This window comes from Taeniopygia guttata, chromosome 2, assembly GCF_048771995.1.
Source record: "Taeniopygia guttata chromosome 2, bTaeGut7.mat, whole genome shotgun sequence".
Taxonomy (NCBI): Eukaryota; Metazoa; Chordata; class Aves; order Passeriformes; family Estrildidae; genus Taeniopygia; species Taeniopygia guttata.
The window spans coordinates 121,729,086-121,747,500 of record NC_133026.1 but is presented as its reverse complement, the minus strand read 5'-3'; the positions used below and the strand labels follow the sequence as shown (position 1 = coordinate 121,747,500).

Here is an 18,415-nt window from a genome sequence, read left to right as displayed (position 1 = left end):
CTGTTGCAATTTTCTCTTAAAAGATTTAGCAGAAGTAAGCTGTATTTTTAAACCTTCCGTCACATAGTCAAAGTGAAAAACAAAACCAGCACAGCAACAAGTGTCATAACATCTTTTCTGTTACTTAATCAACATTTTTAAATAAGCTGCACATTTATAGTTGTCTCCTTATATAACTTCAGTATTAATCAGTACTAAACAATGACATCAGCCCTCTGATCACAATTGTATAAACAAAAGTATATTTCATTCCAATTAAAACAAATACTAAATCTTTGAACTGACGAGCAGCACAGAGAGAAACCATAATGTATATGTCCATACTTGAGCTGTTTACAGTCTTTATGGCCATGTTTGCTATCAGATAAGGTAAATGAAATCATTATACCTTGATGAAGAATTAAAAATTACTGGCATAAATTACTGATCGTACATAACATATTATGGAAGGTGCATCCATTAGAGGCTACGGCATCTTCAATACTGAAAAATAATTTTTAAAAAATCTCCTCCCCAGGGACCTTCTTTGAGAGTTATAACAAAGTTTCACAAAGTCATAGATAAAAAAAATTACAAGGACTGGCTCAGAACAAACATTTTTCCGCAAAGTCTCTACAACAGATTTCAACCCTCTTTACAAAAGAAATCACTATGAAAACCATTACAGTATATAAAAAAAAAAAAGCAAAATGGATACATATTAAGCACGAATCTGTATAGCCTTAAGACATCAAGAAAAAATCAGATCTCTGCCAATGCTATCAGCTGAGTTCATAGAAATACATACCTGCTGCTCTGCTTAGTATTTAAAGTTCTCTCAGTAATTCACAAGGCCACCAACTTTGACCATATAAATCCTTTTCTCGAAACTAATGGCCAATATACAGAAAACCTTAAATTGCTAACCTCTGCTTTCCTCCTGGAGAAACTGTGCTCTAAACTCTGCTCAGCTAAATTACAAAAACCCACCTACAGCCAGATTTGCTAATGAAAAGGGGGTGCTTTCTGAACAATAGGAGAATTCCTCTGCATTTAAAATGCAGAGTTCCCATTAGAACAAAGAATCACAAATGCCAGTTTTACCTCTGTTTTTTAATTGAGATTGTCCCAGCCCTCTTCTACGGTCCAGTGAGACAGTGTTTGTGAAATGATTAAAAAGAACGTGATCTGATCAAGAGGATGGAATAATGGGAAAGGAATGCTAGGTTAGCCACAGTGCTAAGTGCTGGGAAAGAAGACCAAGAGGCTTCTTAGCCTATTGTTTTTATTCCCATCTGCTTTTTAGCCATCTCATAACAGTTTTGATTCTTTATTTATTCTGATAAAAACGGGTTAAAAGTTGCACACTTGCCTCTGAATTTGGTAACAAGTTAAAGAAACCTTTCGCAAAAAAAAAAAAAAAAAAAAAAAGAAAAAAAGAAAAAAAAAAAGGAAAAAGAAAATAAATAAAAATCCCTGAATTATATCAAGTTTCCAAAAGGTCATCACTGTCTCTGCTGTGGCCTTTTCCCCATACCAAATCCTCTATCAATATGTCATAGTGAGTTAGGCAAAGACAAAAGAGAGGCTCAGTGTGAAAACTGCACATATATCTAATCCTGACAAAGCAATGAATAGGCCTTCACAAGTATAATTATACTTGTTTATTTGTTGCCACGTACAGAGGACTGATGAAAAAATCCATCAAAGTGGTATTATGCAGACACCAAGAGCTTCTTTTCTTTGGTTGCTAAAGCCACATTGAGGCTTAAATTCCTTATTGTTAAATTCAGAAGAAAGAAGAAAAAAAAAGATTTTGGTTGGACTTTTTTTGCATCAATTGCTGACAGATCCTTTGTGTATAGCGCTGTATTATTAGATGCATTAGATTAGCTAGAAACTTGCTCACACTGCTTCTCGTTTTAGCCCATGCTGCAATCCATAATTATAAACTACAGTACACAGTACCTTTTAGCAGGGTGTGGTAGGCACTTAGCTGACCATGAGTTGAACAGATTTTAAATTGCCCATTTTCCCACAATCACTTGTTTGAAATATCCAAATACAGGTAAGCTACCTGCCATATAATTACTATGGATATTTTCTTTTCCTGAAGCTTAAAGCTGCCAGGAAAGAGAAGGTGGGTCAGTGTAATGCATAGATGTCTTTCATTTCAGCCTGTTTGGTGCAAAAGATACACAGCAGTTTATCTTCCTGTACAGAAAGCCATCTAGACATTTATCAGGAATTTGGGCCCAGCGTAGTAGCAAAAAACAAACACACCAGTCCCTTTCTCCCCAAGCAAACAAAAAACATCCTCATAAACAATAGCTTGAGACAAATGAAAGTGTTAGAGTGGTTGATGATATGAAGAAAAATATTTTTCATACCGAACTATTAAGTAGCCATTTAACACTAATAGACCTTCTATCAAATAACTTAACAAAAGCACATTTTGGGTGGAGGGGGAAAAAAGAGCCAAATAAGCTTTTTCTTATGGGATAGAAATATATCAAAGTAAAAGCAATCTGCATAGTTAATGTCTTTGTGAGCTTTCCAATTTAAAACAGAAAAGCTGTAATTTTTCTTTGCTGGCAATCTGGAAACACTCTGGAGTTAATTACAGCTGATTCGAAGTGAACCACACAAACAAAGACCAGTCTATGTCCAGACAATTATACTGCATTAACCAGCTTAGAGCTTCCTGCTGATGTTTCAGGGCTCTTCTATTACACCCTTCTACCTTCCCAGCACGATAGAAAATGCTTCTGCAAGAAGGAATTAATGAAGAGAACTGCAAAAGAATGTGTGACGACCTCTCCTGACACGGTAAAAACTTTCCGCCCATGTCACGACAAAGGGGAGAAGGTAATTAAGTTTGAATAGAGGGATGTAACGAAATATATTATGCATCTAAAACAGTACACTGAAAGGACAAGAGGGGGGATGGAAAAGTTTGCAAAAGACAAACTTGAGTGTACTGTTCAACTCGATTATTTTCTCTCATGTTCCTCTTATCCACAAAGGCTAATACCGAACATCATTCCAGCTGATTTTTAAACTCTTACAATGAAATCTCCTGAGGCTGATCAGCTCTCCTTCACTGTCAGGATAGGATTTGCCTCTTTGTTTTCTATCCTAAGAAGCAACGGGAAAGTGTACACAATGGCCATAACGCTATTATAGGCTTTGGAATTTTTAATTTAATTGTAATGGTGAAGAACTGTTGCATTACTCTCCTGTCTTCTTTCCACAGCTTTAATGAAACCACTGCAGCTGTTCTCCTTTTAAAAGCAAGATCAGCAATCCCAGCTTGACAAAGCTACTGTGCAATATGTTTCTTTTGTTGTTGTTTGGTTTTGTTGTTTTAGGAAAATGTTGTAATCATTATGCAAGATAGGCCAATGTCTTAGGCTACTTCTACAAACATTTGGCTTCTTTATTTTTTCCAGCTACCCTACTTTCATGTATTTGTTCTAACTGAATATTAATAGCTCACACTGGTGTTAGACAAGAACATGAACTGTAATTATCCTTCTAATTTGTGCTTGCATACCATATTTTTGCCACCTGACACAGGTTCTGTAGTGATTACTTCATTAGTGATGAAGAATGGCCTAATCAGGAAAAGTATTGCTAGAAAACTCTTGTTTGCCAATAGTAGGAGAAAGCATCAACTTTTTGCCTTTCTTTCTTTATGGATAAAGGTGCATCAGAATGATAGTGACCCAGTGAACATTAGAGCATTAATCACCTCCCTTTGTCTCATCTATGCAAGGTAGGATTAGAGTTAAAATGATGACTGCTTAATCCCTTTGATTTTCTTGTACTAAATAAATATTAATCTACAAATCAATCAGATCCTGTATTATAACACACACAATATACACTATGAAAGGTTATATAAATTACATTCAATTTTACAAGCATGCCATTAATGGAAAAAGCCCCCATGTTTTCACTTTTCACTACCCAAACCCCTGTTAAATTTGGAAATTCAAGTTAATAATCCTACTAAATATATAGCTAAGCTATTGAATCCATATTCCTTTTTCCTCTAAAGAACTTCACTGCATCAATCATTTTAGGAATTAATAAATCATATTTACTGTGTTTATTCATATGTCAATACTCCCAATCTGTAAAGCTTTCAACATTTAATCTCTTTAACTCTGACTAAAGTTAGTTTACATTAGATGTTGTTTTAAACTCACATGGAACTAAATTAAATAAAAGCAGCTAGAAAATTAATCCTAATTATCTTCATGAAAAATAGGGCTGCCTGGATCCATCACCTGTTCTCACACACTATGAAAGAGATCATTTGCATTCACAGCTCTTAAGAAAAAATTACAGATATGTAGGTTTTTGCTTCATTAAACTTAGGTCTAATTTAATGAAAATGTAATATTAACATAAGTAACTATACTAAAAATACTTTAATGATATAAAATAGAGCAGCATAATCTTCTAAAGTGTGAATTATCACAAGCTTTGTGATTTTGCTGAAGTCTGGATGTGCCCTCTGTCAGCATATTTGCAAGGTAAGAATGGACGGCAAAAGTAACAAATAATGACTAGGGAGTCAGAGTGGCTCTACAGCATTCACCTAACTGCTTTGTTGTCTCAAAATAAACTGTGAAATAAACATTGCAGCACTTTTTTGCTTGTATGCTAAAAATGCTGCAATTATCTTTCTAAAAATTACCACGAGGCAGGTAGTCAAGCAAAAAGTCCAGGTCTTGGGGAGACACCACAACTCCAGATAAGTTCAAAAAGAGTCTTGATGAAAACAAAATATAAAGAATCTTGCTTTTGAGCAGATTTACAAGACTGCAAGACTCTGCTAATTATGCATCTGGAAAAAAAAAAAAAAGGCTGTGGTATTGTAAATCATGTTAAGCATTTAAATATTCTGTATTAAAGTCAGCCTGGTCAGTGAAAATACAAGATGTTTTTTAAACAGATTAGTTATTAATAAAGCACTTTTTTTTCTAGAATATTATCATGGCAAATTTGTTTTGTACTGCCAAGATCAGCTGGGCATTTTGTTTTTATTATGCATAGTCTTTTGTCATTTTTTTGTTCTGCAAGTTAATTTGACTGCTGTGCATAAGTGAAGTGAGCAATTCAGTAATTAACTTTGGTGTTTTAAAATGTATGAACTTTAATTAGATTTCATTATAAACAAACAAATGTCAACCATAATTATAAGCTCCTTGGTTTAACCACATATTATCCCTTTTCAAACAAACTTGATGTCAGACAAATTAAAATCAAGCAGCCAGCAATTTTGAGTAGAATTTTACATGATCTGCCAGTAACCTGATTACTTTAACTTCAATATCATTACAGGAAAAGTATTTCAAGAAAAATAATTACAAGAATTCCAACAGGAGACAAGCTTAATTGTATTGATTCAAAAGATGCATGTATATAGGAACCATGCTGAAGGAATAATGTTATCTTAAATCTACAGTTACTATTAAAATTATATTGTCTGGCATGAAAAAGGCAATTTGAGATCAGTGTCTGGAAAAGCAAGATACAAAACTAACTGAAATAATTATCTTTTCACCATTATACTTTAAGCAACAAAATATCAATGAGGAACAACTTGAAGGCATGAAGGTTTGCAGGTTTATTTACTGACTGGTGTATCTATTAGTACCAGGAACAAGTGGAGCTGTCAGGACATAATGAAGGTAAATGATTAGTTAGCACAGAGACTGAGCTCTTCTTCAATGCAATAAGAGTTAATTAAAGTTTACCACCAAACATCAACCAAAGCAGGATGTTGATCAGGTTTCAGCATTAAGTGCAAACAGACAATGGTTGGCAGCAATTAGTGCAGCTATCAAATGACATGCAATTATAATTATACATTTAAAACACCTAAAGGCTTGTGGAAGGGAGGGAAGAATCCCATCAGCTTCTTTGACTATGTACAGTTAAAGTGCAGGAAACAGGTATCAGATATATCAGTTCAATATTGTAAATCAATAGAATTAAACAAAAAAAAAAATGTTGCACAAGCACATTATCTGAAAAAGGACAATCCACTGTACATGAAATGGAAGAAATCTGCAGGCGACTCCTAACAAAGATAAGTACTAGTTAGATTAAATAAATTACTTTACTGCCGCCACTCACACTGATACACATAAACAGGGAAGTGTTTGGGGTTTAAAGACTGGTGGCTGCAGCTTTATTACACATTTTTATGCCAGACTCAAGGTTACCTGGTATCTTTAGTCCCTGTGGCCACATTCACAGCATTAGAAGGCCCAGAAGGACCGCGGGCCCAAAGCCCATGACCACAAGAGCTGGTTTCGCGTGCTAGCTGTAAGCCTGCTGCGAGAAAGCCTGGGCTTACCAGAGGCAATTGCCTGGCACCTGAGCCACAGCCTAAGGCTCTGCCACACATCCCCTCCTCCCCACCCCCTCCAATCAGCATGTGCACCAGTTCTGCCTGCTCCCAAACTTATGCCCAAGTTTTGGGAAAGAAATAGGAAGAGAGATTTCCACCACAGACAAACTGTGCATCGTACAGCAGCAACGCAGATGCGCCAATAATCCAGAGCACAGCGAAGGCTGGTGCTGCCACCGCCACGCGCTGCTCCCGTTCCAAGGCCTTGCGGAATGGTGGCAGCCACCAGAATTGGTGAGACAACAGAGGCAGTAACAATTTTCTTCTCAGCCTCCCATTAAAACCAAAGGAAAGAGGATAAACTTGCAGCAGTAACTTTAATAGCAACACCAAACAAAGGGAAGAACTGCTCTCAGCCCAGCACTGACAGCCTGCTGAATGCCCTCAGCACAGATCTGGGAAGTTAAAACACCCCCAGTTCTGCAGTATCAAACAAACAGGGCATACAGCAAAGCAGGCAAATAGCCATTATTAACCGGTGTAGCCCAACAGACAATTAGCTACACAAATCTAGCATCCGGACAATTCTCAGTAACTGCTCCATGCACTGGAGATGGAATAACTCACTTCCACTCACTGGTACAGTGCACTGGTAGTGGGATTACCTGGTTAAACACCTACATTGTTCCACATCAGCAGAATAGATCTGGCAAGAAGGATCCCAACCTCAAAGAAATCAAGATCTCTTCAACATTTTTATGGACAACGCAGTGGGGAAAGCGCTGTGCTCTTCCTAGGTATGTAACAGGAAGCAAGACAAAGCTTTCCAGCAGACAAGTAGCAGGTTTCCAAGAAATCTAAGCTGTGACAAATTAAAACCTGATGATGAAAGGAGCAAAAGGGCTAGACATAGTGTTAGACAGTAGGATTCACTGCCGAAGGATACCACTGAAACCATGAATTTCCCAAGATTTAAAAAAAAAAAGAATGGAAACTGGCTGCCAAAATTATCCAGAGTTATTGTAATGAATGTGAACAAACAAAAACATAAATTGTAAGGAATATTAAAACTTGTTTTTCAACGGTCTAAAAATTTTGCATTTGCAATCTTTCCAAGGCAGGTATATACAATAGGTTATCCTACATCTGCCTACTGTGATATTCTTCAGAAGCATTTTGCACAGACTAGTCAAAGATAGAAAAAGCTGGCCATTACAAAATCCCAGTTTGGCAATCAGTATGTTTTTATATTATGAATTACCCCCTGAGTAAAGAAGTGTCTACAGCAGTGAGACTATCTTTAAATTTCCTTTAAACTAACCCATGCAAAAATATCATCAGCATCAGTCCGTATTTTAATGTTGCATAAATTTCCTCTGTGCCACCATCTTTTAAGACTGTAAACATTGTATTTTTTTAAATGCACTTTTAAAAAAAATTTTATAAGGAAACCCACATACATATGCAAAATGCATTAGGACGGGTTGTGTTGGCTACCAGTTGTGATTTTCACTGGAATGTGCACACGTTCACATTGCTAAAATTATTTTAATAAAATGCTTTACTGCTTTTCATAGTTCCTGGGTTGAAGCCTAGAGCAGTTCTACAGATTTTTTTTTCCTAACAAACCTCATTTTCCCAACTAATTCTGTTATGCTAGGGATTTGTGCACAGAGTTGGCTAATCCCAGTATTTCCCTAGAGCTGCATCTAAGCTATGGCCCACTCCCAGCACAAAAGTGTCTCCAAAAGCCCTTTCGCCCCCTTCAGCACTGATACACTCATTGGTCCTGACATTTTCACTTCAGCCATGACAAATGAGCTGATGGCTGTGATCAGATTGCACACGAGGACTGCTTTATCAAAGACGTATCATTAACTCTCATCACTGTCTTCCATTATGACTCTTTTGGTCAAATCTGTTGTGAAAATGCAAGCGAGTTTGAAAATATAACCTAAACATAGCAACAAACAAACTTCATTAAAAAGCAGGAAAGAAAACCAGACTTGTATGGGATCAGAAAGAGTCTAGCGTTAACTAAATGTTTCTCTGGGGATTTAAGTAACTGTACTCAACCTCTGCCCCAGTGCAAACATGGTAGTTGACCGTCTTCGAAAGGCCCCTTCCCCCATTGCGGACTGCGAGCACTACTTTGCCTTTTTTAGAGAAACAAAAATATAGCAGCAGCCATCAAATATGTCTAAAAACAAAGTCAACTTTTTTTTTCCTTTTTAGTCTCTGAATCACTTCACATTCTGTGTGTCTGCTCTTATCAAAATACGTTTCTCAAATAAATCCCTTAAAGAATATAAAATTTTCATTAGAATCACAGCCACATAATCACACTGTTTTCTGACTCACAATAAAAACACCAACATAAAGCACTGTCTGAAACGGAAATCACTCAGCTCCCTATGAATATCACAACCTTTCTGTCAAGTTAGAACCTAAGTTCCAGTTACACAGTTCTTGTTACATCTAGAGGGTTTACAAAGTATATATTTGTTGTAACGTATTCTAGCAATTCATCTGAGAATACACATCTAGCAGAGTCAACTGTAACACAACAGATCTTGGGAATGAAGGTCATGCTTTGAGATAAAGTGCTATTCACTTTTGGACCATGCAAGAAGCTCTTTATTCCTGTTCTTATTGGCATCAGTTCCCCCTTACCAGAGCAACAACAAAGCCAAGTGCTCGTGTGAGGTTTATGAATAAATCAGAGGTGAGCCACTTTAAGTGCTGCCCATGATTTCCTTGTTGACAGTGAGCACTTAAACAGGCTTCTATGACCAGCAACTCCTGGCAAACCTTAATGGCTCCTAATCTGTACCCTGCTTCATTTCAGGAAAGAAATGACCTACCCCAATTTTTCTCAAGTCTTCACCTTTTGGGCAACTACTGTCCTGCCTTTCTAAGAAATTCACATTTGGGGACTGTCCTGTTTCAGTGCCAAGTTTTCACATAACACACAACATAAAAATCACCATTTTCTTCCTTGAAAACAAATGACAGCTAATAAAATATTATTATGCTGTGCAGCCTAAGTAATTCCCAGACAAACCATTACACAATTCAGTGTTTGTTTAAATAGCATAGATTTTTAAATGAACCTAAAAGATATGCAGTATATTTGCCTCCAATTATTAAAATCATGTAAAAAATATGCTGAGAGCAGATTCAACCCTTCTGTACAGCTACAGCTGAAATCAGGAATGTTTATAAATCATTACCACTGAACGTGTTTTAAACATTCAAACAGCCTCAAAATCTATTTTTAAATAATAATAACATTGAAAATCAAACTAATTTCAACAGCAAACTCTGTGCTGGGCCAAACAAGTCTGGTCCGGGCATATTAGAATCCATCTGTGCTATGACTCTAGGTGTTCCAGTACGTCTTTGATGCACAAAACCACTCGGAGAGCTATGCTGTTCAACATTAAGGCTGTATCCTGCATGGAGAATAGATTTCAACATGGAATGAAATTCTTCATTTTTAAGTACTCTCTCTCCCTCACAACGCCTCTTCTTCCCCCCATCCCTCCCCCCCCACCCCCGCTTTTTTTGACATGTCACCATCTCCAGATGGCTGAATTGACTCTGTAGTAGCTGAGTTATTGTCAGGATCCCAGTTTGTGCTATATTTAAATACTAACATTTTTTTACGCTGCTGTCTCCTGTTGCCTTTCCACCCACTCAGGAAAAAGCTGTGATTTCAGTGAGCGTTCCCCCCGGGGCCGGGGGGCGGCCGCCTGGCAGCGCTGACCTGCCGCTGCTGGAATTGCGGCGGGTGCCTCAGTAGATGACGCTCTTCTTTGCCAGGGCCTGATCCAAACCTGGGAAATCGATGAGGCGGCGCTGGACCTCGGAACAGGCCCTCAGTCAAAACTGGAAACTGCAAAAATGCTGTGGAAAGCACCCATCAAGTGAGAAAGAAAACTGCGGGCCAGACCAGTTAGGACATAAAACTCCAGTGATGCTTTTCACTGGAACTGAAACATCTGTCCCAGTGCACTGCAGATAACTCAGTGAGAAATCGTATTTTTTTTCCCTACGGAAACCAGTTGCTTCTGCTGGAAAAAGTCCCAAAGCACATTGCTTTGTTTTAGCAGAGTGGCTTGTGGTTTTGTGTGCATGGGGTGGCACTTCCCATCCCAGATATAACTGCACTGCAATAGCAAATTTTTATTTTTTTTTTGTGAACAGTTTGTGAAAACTCAAAGGAACTGAGAGATTGAGGGATGACGTATGACATATAACGAAATAATTTATTTTAGAAATGTTACATTTTTTTAAAATTTAAACCCTTGGTGCTGTAAACAAAATCAATAACCATATTTCAATTTTTAAAAAATAACAAAGCAGAAAAGGACCTGAGCAAAACCCACAGGAATAAATTCCCTGTTTAAGGAGCTACTTTTCACTCAGCACCTTATTTTCTGGAGTGGGGAAGGCATGGGAAATGCTAGGTGGTAAACAAGGAGAATCTTAATTAAAGGCGGACAGCCATAGTTTCTCAAACAGGCAAACCATCTGCATTTGAAAACATCAGGCAATACCTGGCAAATCCAAGGATTTTTTTTTCCCCTCTCTTGCTATGAAAGCTCTGGTCCTCTGAGTATCAAAAATCAAAGGGCCATCCCGAACAGACAGACAGAAGTAATGTTTTTGCCATGAAAAAGAGATTATTCTTATCTGTTACACTACCATCTTCTGGGACAAATGTGGAAACAACTGGGATTATTCCAGGTTTCAATCAGGGCTCCAAACACTGGAGCACTACCAGTGACAGGTGCCTTGTCATCTCAGATTAGGTGAATTTATAAGGCAGCTTCAGTGTCAAAACAGGGAGGAGCAAGACTTCAGCAGCAGCCTCTCACAGACCCTCAGCTCTGCTGTTACCTGGTAAAAGAAAGAGAACTGACCCCCCCTCAGCCTCTCTGGAAAACCTCTTACTTACAGACCTTCTGGTGTCTTTCTTAAAAATGCAAATGGTAGCACAAAAAGAGGAAACAAAACCTTTCAAATTTGATTTTATGGGATTATTGTCAAGTGGTAACTACAGGCCTGATTCTTTTTCCACTAATATTAAAACTGTCTTTCTTGCCAGTTTTACACTCATATTATTCCTCTAATTTCAGGGCAGTAATTGTTGATTTAGTTTAGGGTGAATGGAAAGAATATAGTTCTTTTGGTTATATGTGTCGTAGGCACACATCAAGGCAGGCCTTTTGTATGTACTTCTTTGTTGCAGAAATATAATATTTGTCTATTTAAATGCAGTTTTAAATGTATATCCAGCGTGCACATCGCTTGTTTTGCAGACACTGCTGCAGCCTATATGGTAAATGTTTGTTTTCAGAGTCACCATGGTCTTTCATGTATGTACAGTCTTTAGTTTTTGAACTATTGACCTGAAGGGCCATAACACCTTCTTAGAAGCTGGAATAACCGATCAGATCACTGTGAGTACTAAACGTCTGCTAGATTTGCCTGTAAAGAGATCCCAGTTTTTGTGTGTCTTTAAATTTTTTCTCAAAAATAAAAAAAAAGCACATTAAATATAATTTAGACAAATTACAATCTAAATATATATATATATATGTGTTTTCTTTTTTTTTTTTAATTGAAAGCCGATTCTGAACATAAAACAGAGTGTCTTGATACAGGAAACTTTTATTTTGACCTTATAACTTAGTTAAACCACTCCTCAGAATATTTTTTTAAGCTGAAAACACAATTCTTCAACAAGTCTGCCATATTTCAGGCTGGCGCAAACTTTTCTGGTAAGTTTAGAACATAGCAAAAGTTGCAATAATAATGAAAATACTGGTATAAACTGCTATAGAGTGACTATTGAAAAGGAATAGAGTGGCATATTTTATAGACTGAACTTCTTGCTTTTATTTATGCAAAACAAGTTTATCTCTACAGATCTGCAAAATCCTGCTATCAATACCTGTGTTTATTACCCCTTTCAAAAACAACAACAAATCTCAACAACTACCAAGCAAAACCTACTAGGTTTGTTATACCTATTCGGTAAATGCAGCTCATACATGTCTGAGTTTCTCCTACCTGTGCATCTGTTCACATAAACATATTTTGTGTTACATCTTATTCTTTAAAATCTTGAATCTCAGAATCTCGGTGTGCTGGGTTTCTGCCCATTCAGAAAGAATGCAGACATCACATAAGTTATTATTAACCCATGTGCTATCCAGTTCTACAGTGGCTGGAACTTTGCCAGAGACAACACATGGTGCTTGGTTAACAATATTTTAAAATATAAATTAATTTATTTTTTAATTAACACATTTTTCTTATTGGAATACACTAATAGGCTCTTCCCAGAATGAAAGGCATACCCTAAGCATATTCCTTTCAAAGAAGTTTTAAGGAATTTCATAAAGTAAGCAGCAAAACATTCTAAAATCTCCAGAAGGTCTTTACCTTTAAAAAAAGGGGAATTTTTGTGACTATTATTCCCAAACACTGTCTGCATTTACAGTTTTGGTTCATTTATCCATAAGCAATCCTAATTTCTTAGAGGCATCTCCAATGTTTTAATACTATCAGATCAAGCCCAAGACTGAAGTTACAAGCATTTACAAATAAATGTTCTGCAAACTGGAAAAAAGTCCCTGAAATTAGTTAATATTTAGTCTGACTACCAAGAGTTTTCCACAGTAGCTCTAAATCGGTAATTATGTTGACCTGATAAAAAAAGAGAGCCTATTTAATATGCACACATACAAATAATTATTCACACTGCATTTGATTTACATACATACAAAAGAACCACTTCCCACTTTCAAAAGTGGCTCAACACTTATGGTATTTTAACTGCCCTAATTACTGTTGAGAGAACATAATTAGAAGCACTGATCACATTGTCAACAGCTAACCAGTTGCAGCCCTGGCTGGGGGCCTGATCCTGTGCTGGCTGGAGGCGGAGGAGGCCAGGGCCCTTCTCGCCACCTGAATTCCCAGGAATCCAAGGGTTTTAACCAACCTGAGTACGCTGACACAGGCACGCTGAACACCCCACTCCTTACGTGCATGTATCAATTGCTATTTCGGTAAGCTTCCTCTGTTTTCAAAGGCGAGCAAAGAGAGTAATTTTTTCCCCAGCAAGGCTCCTATACCACTTAAACACTTAGCACTGAGTCAGAATTCATAACTTTTTCCAAAGGAGAAACAGTTTAATAATTAAAACAGATATTGACTAAACCCTGCTTCCTTGAATACTGAACTTTTATTAGATTATTATGTGTTGATGCATAATTTCCATTGGCAACTTTTAAAGCAGCTCCTTCCCTCCCTGCCGGCCCCTGTCCTCCCTCTTTCTTTCCCCCAAGCAAAGTGCTGGGAATCCTTGATACCCAATAGTCAATATTTGGTTTGCCTGTCATGTTCCTGGAGCTCCCCTCCATACAAACCTGTGTTTCTTATCCTTTCGCCGCACTACTCTCATACGTGTTACTTCTCATGATGATGTAAATTCAGGCATCTTAGCAATTTGCTAAAATCCGTGCTTCTGCTTGTTTTCTCAAGTCTTGGACAAACATAACTTTGGGGAGAGCTGAACATAGGCATAAAGAAAGAGGAGCCTGCATTTTCATCTTCCTTTCATCTCAGTCATTCAGTCAACCATTCAGTGCCCTATTCAACAGAGCTTTTCATTATGCAAAAAAATGCTAATCCTTTTCCGATGCTTTCACACTTGTATAAACCCCCATTCCTTCGACTGAAAAGCAATTATATCAGTTTACCTTTCTGTCAAAAACAGGATTAATATTCCAATACCAGAATCTCCTTTATTTTCCTATCTTTTGCTTTAGGAAACTAGAGATTATTAGTGGTGGTATTCCTTGGAGCAAGAATACATTATTTTAAATATGATTATTTTAGCCAAAGCACGAGGGGGGAGGGGGAAGGAGAGAAAAAAACTTCAGTTGCTGCGGAAACTCTTTTCAGTGACAGAACTGACCTTCCCTTTGCAGAGGCCTGAATAGAATGAGCCTCACTCTGGTCTATTAATCAGAAACAAATTATGAAAGAATGTGGCTGGACTGGTTGACACTATCCTGTCTTGGGAGACTCAGTAACAGCCTAGTAACAATGTCCTCTTCATGGGTAATGAACAGCCATGACAAATGGGGCAGAGAAACTATTTATTTGCATATGCAAATTCTCACACAAGGGAAACATGTACAAACAAGTGTCATTGTAAGGTGGATTAGGCAAACAACGCTTTCTTTTTAGGACACTCTGCAGCCCAGAACATTAGTCAGCACAATTAAACCAGTCTCCATGGAGACTAATGAAATTTCACCATGGTATGAGTTAAATTAGATAGCTAGTTATGTGTTTTCACAATCCAACTTGAAATCCATTATTGTTTCAGAACAATACAGCAATTGTGCCTGGCTGATCTTTGCCAGCTCAACAAGCTCCTAAGTTGACAATTTGCATATGTTAATATAATTAAGCACTAATTACATGAAACTTGTACATATTCACATGCACTTTCCCTGGGCGCTTCTCAGTTTGAACCTTGGCCAAGTCTTTAACCCTTTGAATGAATCTGGAGTAGCAAAGCTCTGCCTTCTGGGTACAGCCCCAAGGCAGATGCAGAAAAGCTCTTCATTTATAAACACAAAGCTTAACCTGGCTTCTCATATTTCTATCAACAGGCTAGAAAACATTTTTGTATCTGGTAGGGTAGGAGAAAGGCCAAGAGGTGTAGGGAGCTGGATTGGAAGTACTTTAGAGACCCAGCTCCGGTGACCTTTTTGCATATGAAAACACAAATATTTACCCACCTAACAGGTCACAAACACATGTATTGCCATTGTCACAGGTCTTCAAGACTCGAATTGTCAAAAACTAGACTGGGTTTTATGTCAGTGCTCTCAGATCCACAAAAATGGGAACCAGAAAAGGAAAAAAGAGCAAGCAGTAACTAATGAGCTTTACATAAATATATGCAGAGGCAATTAAGCAGTGTTAATTACTATGACAGCAGTTAATTGAATATAATTAGATATTTTAAGCTACTGACTAAGGCATAGTTAAGATTAATTTTATTGAGATTAATTGTAAATAAGAATAGATTAACTGTGTTTTGACAGGCATAAAAAGTAGATCTGCAAATTAACTAGGAGAGCAGAAACTAGCACAAAAATCATATATTATCTTAATGTCACACCTCAGAATCATCTGCTCAATAAACATGGCTTTTCAAACCCAAACAGACAGGAATCTTGAAGAAAAACAAACAGCTTGCAGAGATTAAAGAGCCTTTTGTCCTTTTTCATGTGCATTTCTTTTAGCAGACTAAATTAAGCGAGTCTGGTGTACGTTTTTAGGAAGGAACATTTCACACTGAATGGAAAAAATGTTCTATCACATATGAAATTCATGCAGCTGTGCGGAACCTAGTCCAGATGGTCTAAGACTATAAAACAACACTAAATGATAGACAGTAGGGCCTTCCCAAGATTATGTGATAAAGTCACAACGTCATATTTTGACTTAAATTTTCTGTCACGTATTGTTTCCTTCCAGATCAGATAGCTCCATTTTCATTTTTAACTAATCCTGAATATTCAATGGAAACTCTCAACAAACATTACTGACATGCAGATGAGCATAAATCAGAAATATTTGCAAAACGCCCCTTTGCTTCATAAAAACAATGCTGAATTAGAAGTCACCTGGTTCTCCCACAATACTAAACTGTTCACACCACTTAGCTTAAAGAGGTAAAAATGCCTGGGTTTAAATATGCTGCAAAAATACACCAAAACACATTCTACCAGCAGATTAATTAATGCATGCTGCTTAAGAAAATTAACAACAAGGCTGAAGAATGCTGAACAAATCACTAATAAGAAAGGAGCTTCAATTGATTTTGAAATAAATCAATAGGTGATTAACACAATATTTTTAAAGCAGTAGAATGTATATATATTATATAAGCATATATATTATATTTTCAATACCTTTTTAGCTCTTAATCGAACAAGGGCTTTACAACAGTGAGCATGTCCCTATATTGACTATCAACTTCTTTGGAATGCCTTTAGTCTTTTATAACGAAAATCCAAAAAATGGTCTGTGAAACAAGGCTACGACAAGCCATTCTGCAGTGAAAGATTTTAAATCATCCAGCCTCTTCTAATAGACTTGAGACTTATTGAGGTAGAAACCATAAAAAATGAAGAAGGGAAATTTAATCCCTGAAATATTGATTTGCACATTAATATCATATAGGCAGAGGGCAATTTGGCTTCATGGAAATGACACATTGTCGACCCTTGGTGAAGTCAGAGCCAATCTAACTGCTGAACATGTCTGAATCTCAAGAGTTATTAAGGGCTTCCCTTCTTGCCTTTATGACTTTTCTTCAGCCTACCAATGCAATCTTAAATGTATTATCTTTAAGAAATAATTGTAAAACCTCAGGGGTTTTCCAGTTAATGGAAGGGAGGCTAAACCACATCAGATTCTGAAATGCAACATTAAACCCTTGCAATCAACAAAACCACCTCAATTCTCATCCATCCAGTGCAGGATCTAATATTGTTATTAGAGATAATCAAATTTCATTGTGTAAATTTAGGCTCATGGTCAGAATGGAAGCAGTAAATTCTGCAATATTAAACAGTGATTTTTCTCAGCCTCCTTTATATGTTCTTTGATGGTGCACTATCTTCACAAATAAAGCTAAACTATTCAAAAACCAAGGAACACATCTGTCGCCCTATTCTGAAAGACGCACACAATATTGTTTGCCATCTCCACAGCCTTCCTTTAGTTTTAACTTGATCTAGCGGATAAGTTCCATTTTAGAGAATAATAAAGCAGTATCACTGCATAAACCAAACAGCAGGTACTATTACTGTGACTTACACAGATGGTTTACCTGACCTTTCTTTGTTCCTTGGGTAGGTTTCACTTTTGCAGATTTACGACTTTTCCTTCTATATTTCATTGACCCTCTATGTTCATTATCATAAAAATGAAAACTATTGAATACATGTTTATGTTGGCAAAGTCCAAAGAGCCCACGACTAAAGGATAAAGCGATGCTACAATGCACTGTGTGGATCTCTAGATCGTACACTATAAATATTCAAGCACAGATAACACGAATAACTGAATAATCCTGGTGAGCCTCAGCTCTGGAGCCAGGTGCAAGAGGTTAAAACAGCTGGCTAGCCATCTTTTATTTTGTGTGCCTTCCTACCGGCTGAAACCGCAAACCCTGAAAACTAGCAGATATTCCCTCAAGGTTGATAGTCTGATTTTTTTCATTTCAACTAGTTTAGTAGGATCCCCCAGTAGAGAAAAGACAGAAACTCCTTAAATACAGGCAGTTGAATAGGAAGTGGAGCAATGATGATTAAGGCTCTTCCCCCCCACACCCCCCAACCTTCAACCCCCCGTTTATTTCCACGATCTTCTTTGTGCACCTTCCCATCCAAACGTTTGTATTCCTTATTTCAAAGAAAAGCACTCCGGATCGTTCTGTCAGTTTTGCCAGTAAATATAAAGTAAAACAAGTGTTGATGGCACTGAGAGTGTTACATACCCAGGCTGTGTTTTTGCATTGCTCTCAATGGAAGCGATCGATGCCCATGTCACAGTCGCGTCCCAATCGCAGCCAAGTCTCTGCCTCAATCTAACCAACAACAGGCAGGGCTGCAAAGGCTTCTCACTACCTCTTCCATCCATCCACCACCAAACTAAAAATATAATGCTACATATGATCTTTTTAAACACTCCATCACCGCTCCTAAGGATCGAGCCACTGCAAATCCAGGGGAAACACGATTGAAAAAAAAAAAAATACACCATCAAAAAAAAACGCCCTCACAGCAGCCACCCCAAAAGCACCCGAGCCCACTCTCTCGCTCTCCTCCTGCCAACTACATAATCCTTGATAAAACCGAAGCAAGGCTAATAAAAAGAAAATTAAAAAAAAAAAAAAAGGAGGAGGACGGAATGGAGCCGAGGAAATGCAACTGTCAGAAAACGGGATGGTCAGACTTC

The 18,415-nt window shown here is 37.5% G+C and overlaps 1 protein-coding gene across 5 annotated transcripts in view; it reads right to left on the bottom strand.

The window, feature by feature from the left end:
- The window catches only part of ZFHX4 (zinc finger homeobox 4), a 149,090-nt gene that overhangs the window by 128,136 nt on the left and 2,539 nt on the right, over positions 1 to 18,415 (bottom strand). The window contains exon 1 of one of the 5 annotated variants that reach the window (XM_030266349.4): positions 17,955 to 18,287. The exons of 2 other annotated variants lie outside the window; for them this stretch is intronic. The gene's annotated coding sequence lies outside the window, so the exon portion shown is untranslated. 2 more of the 5 variants (XM_072924773.1, XM_072924774.1) reach the window with 2 other exon arrangements.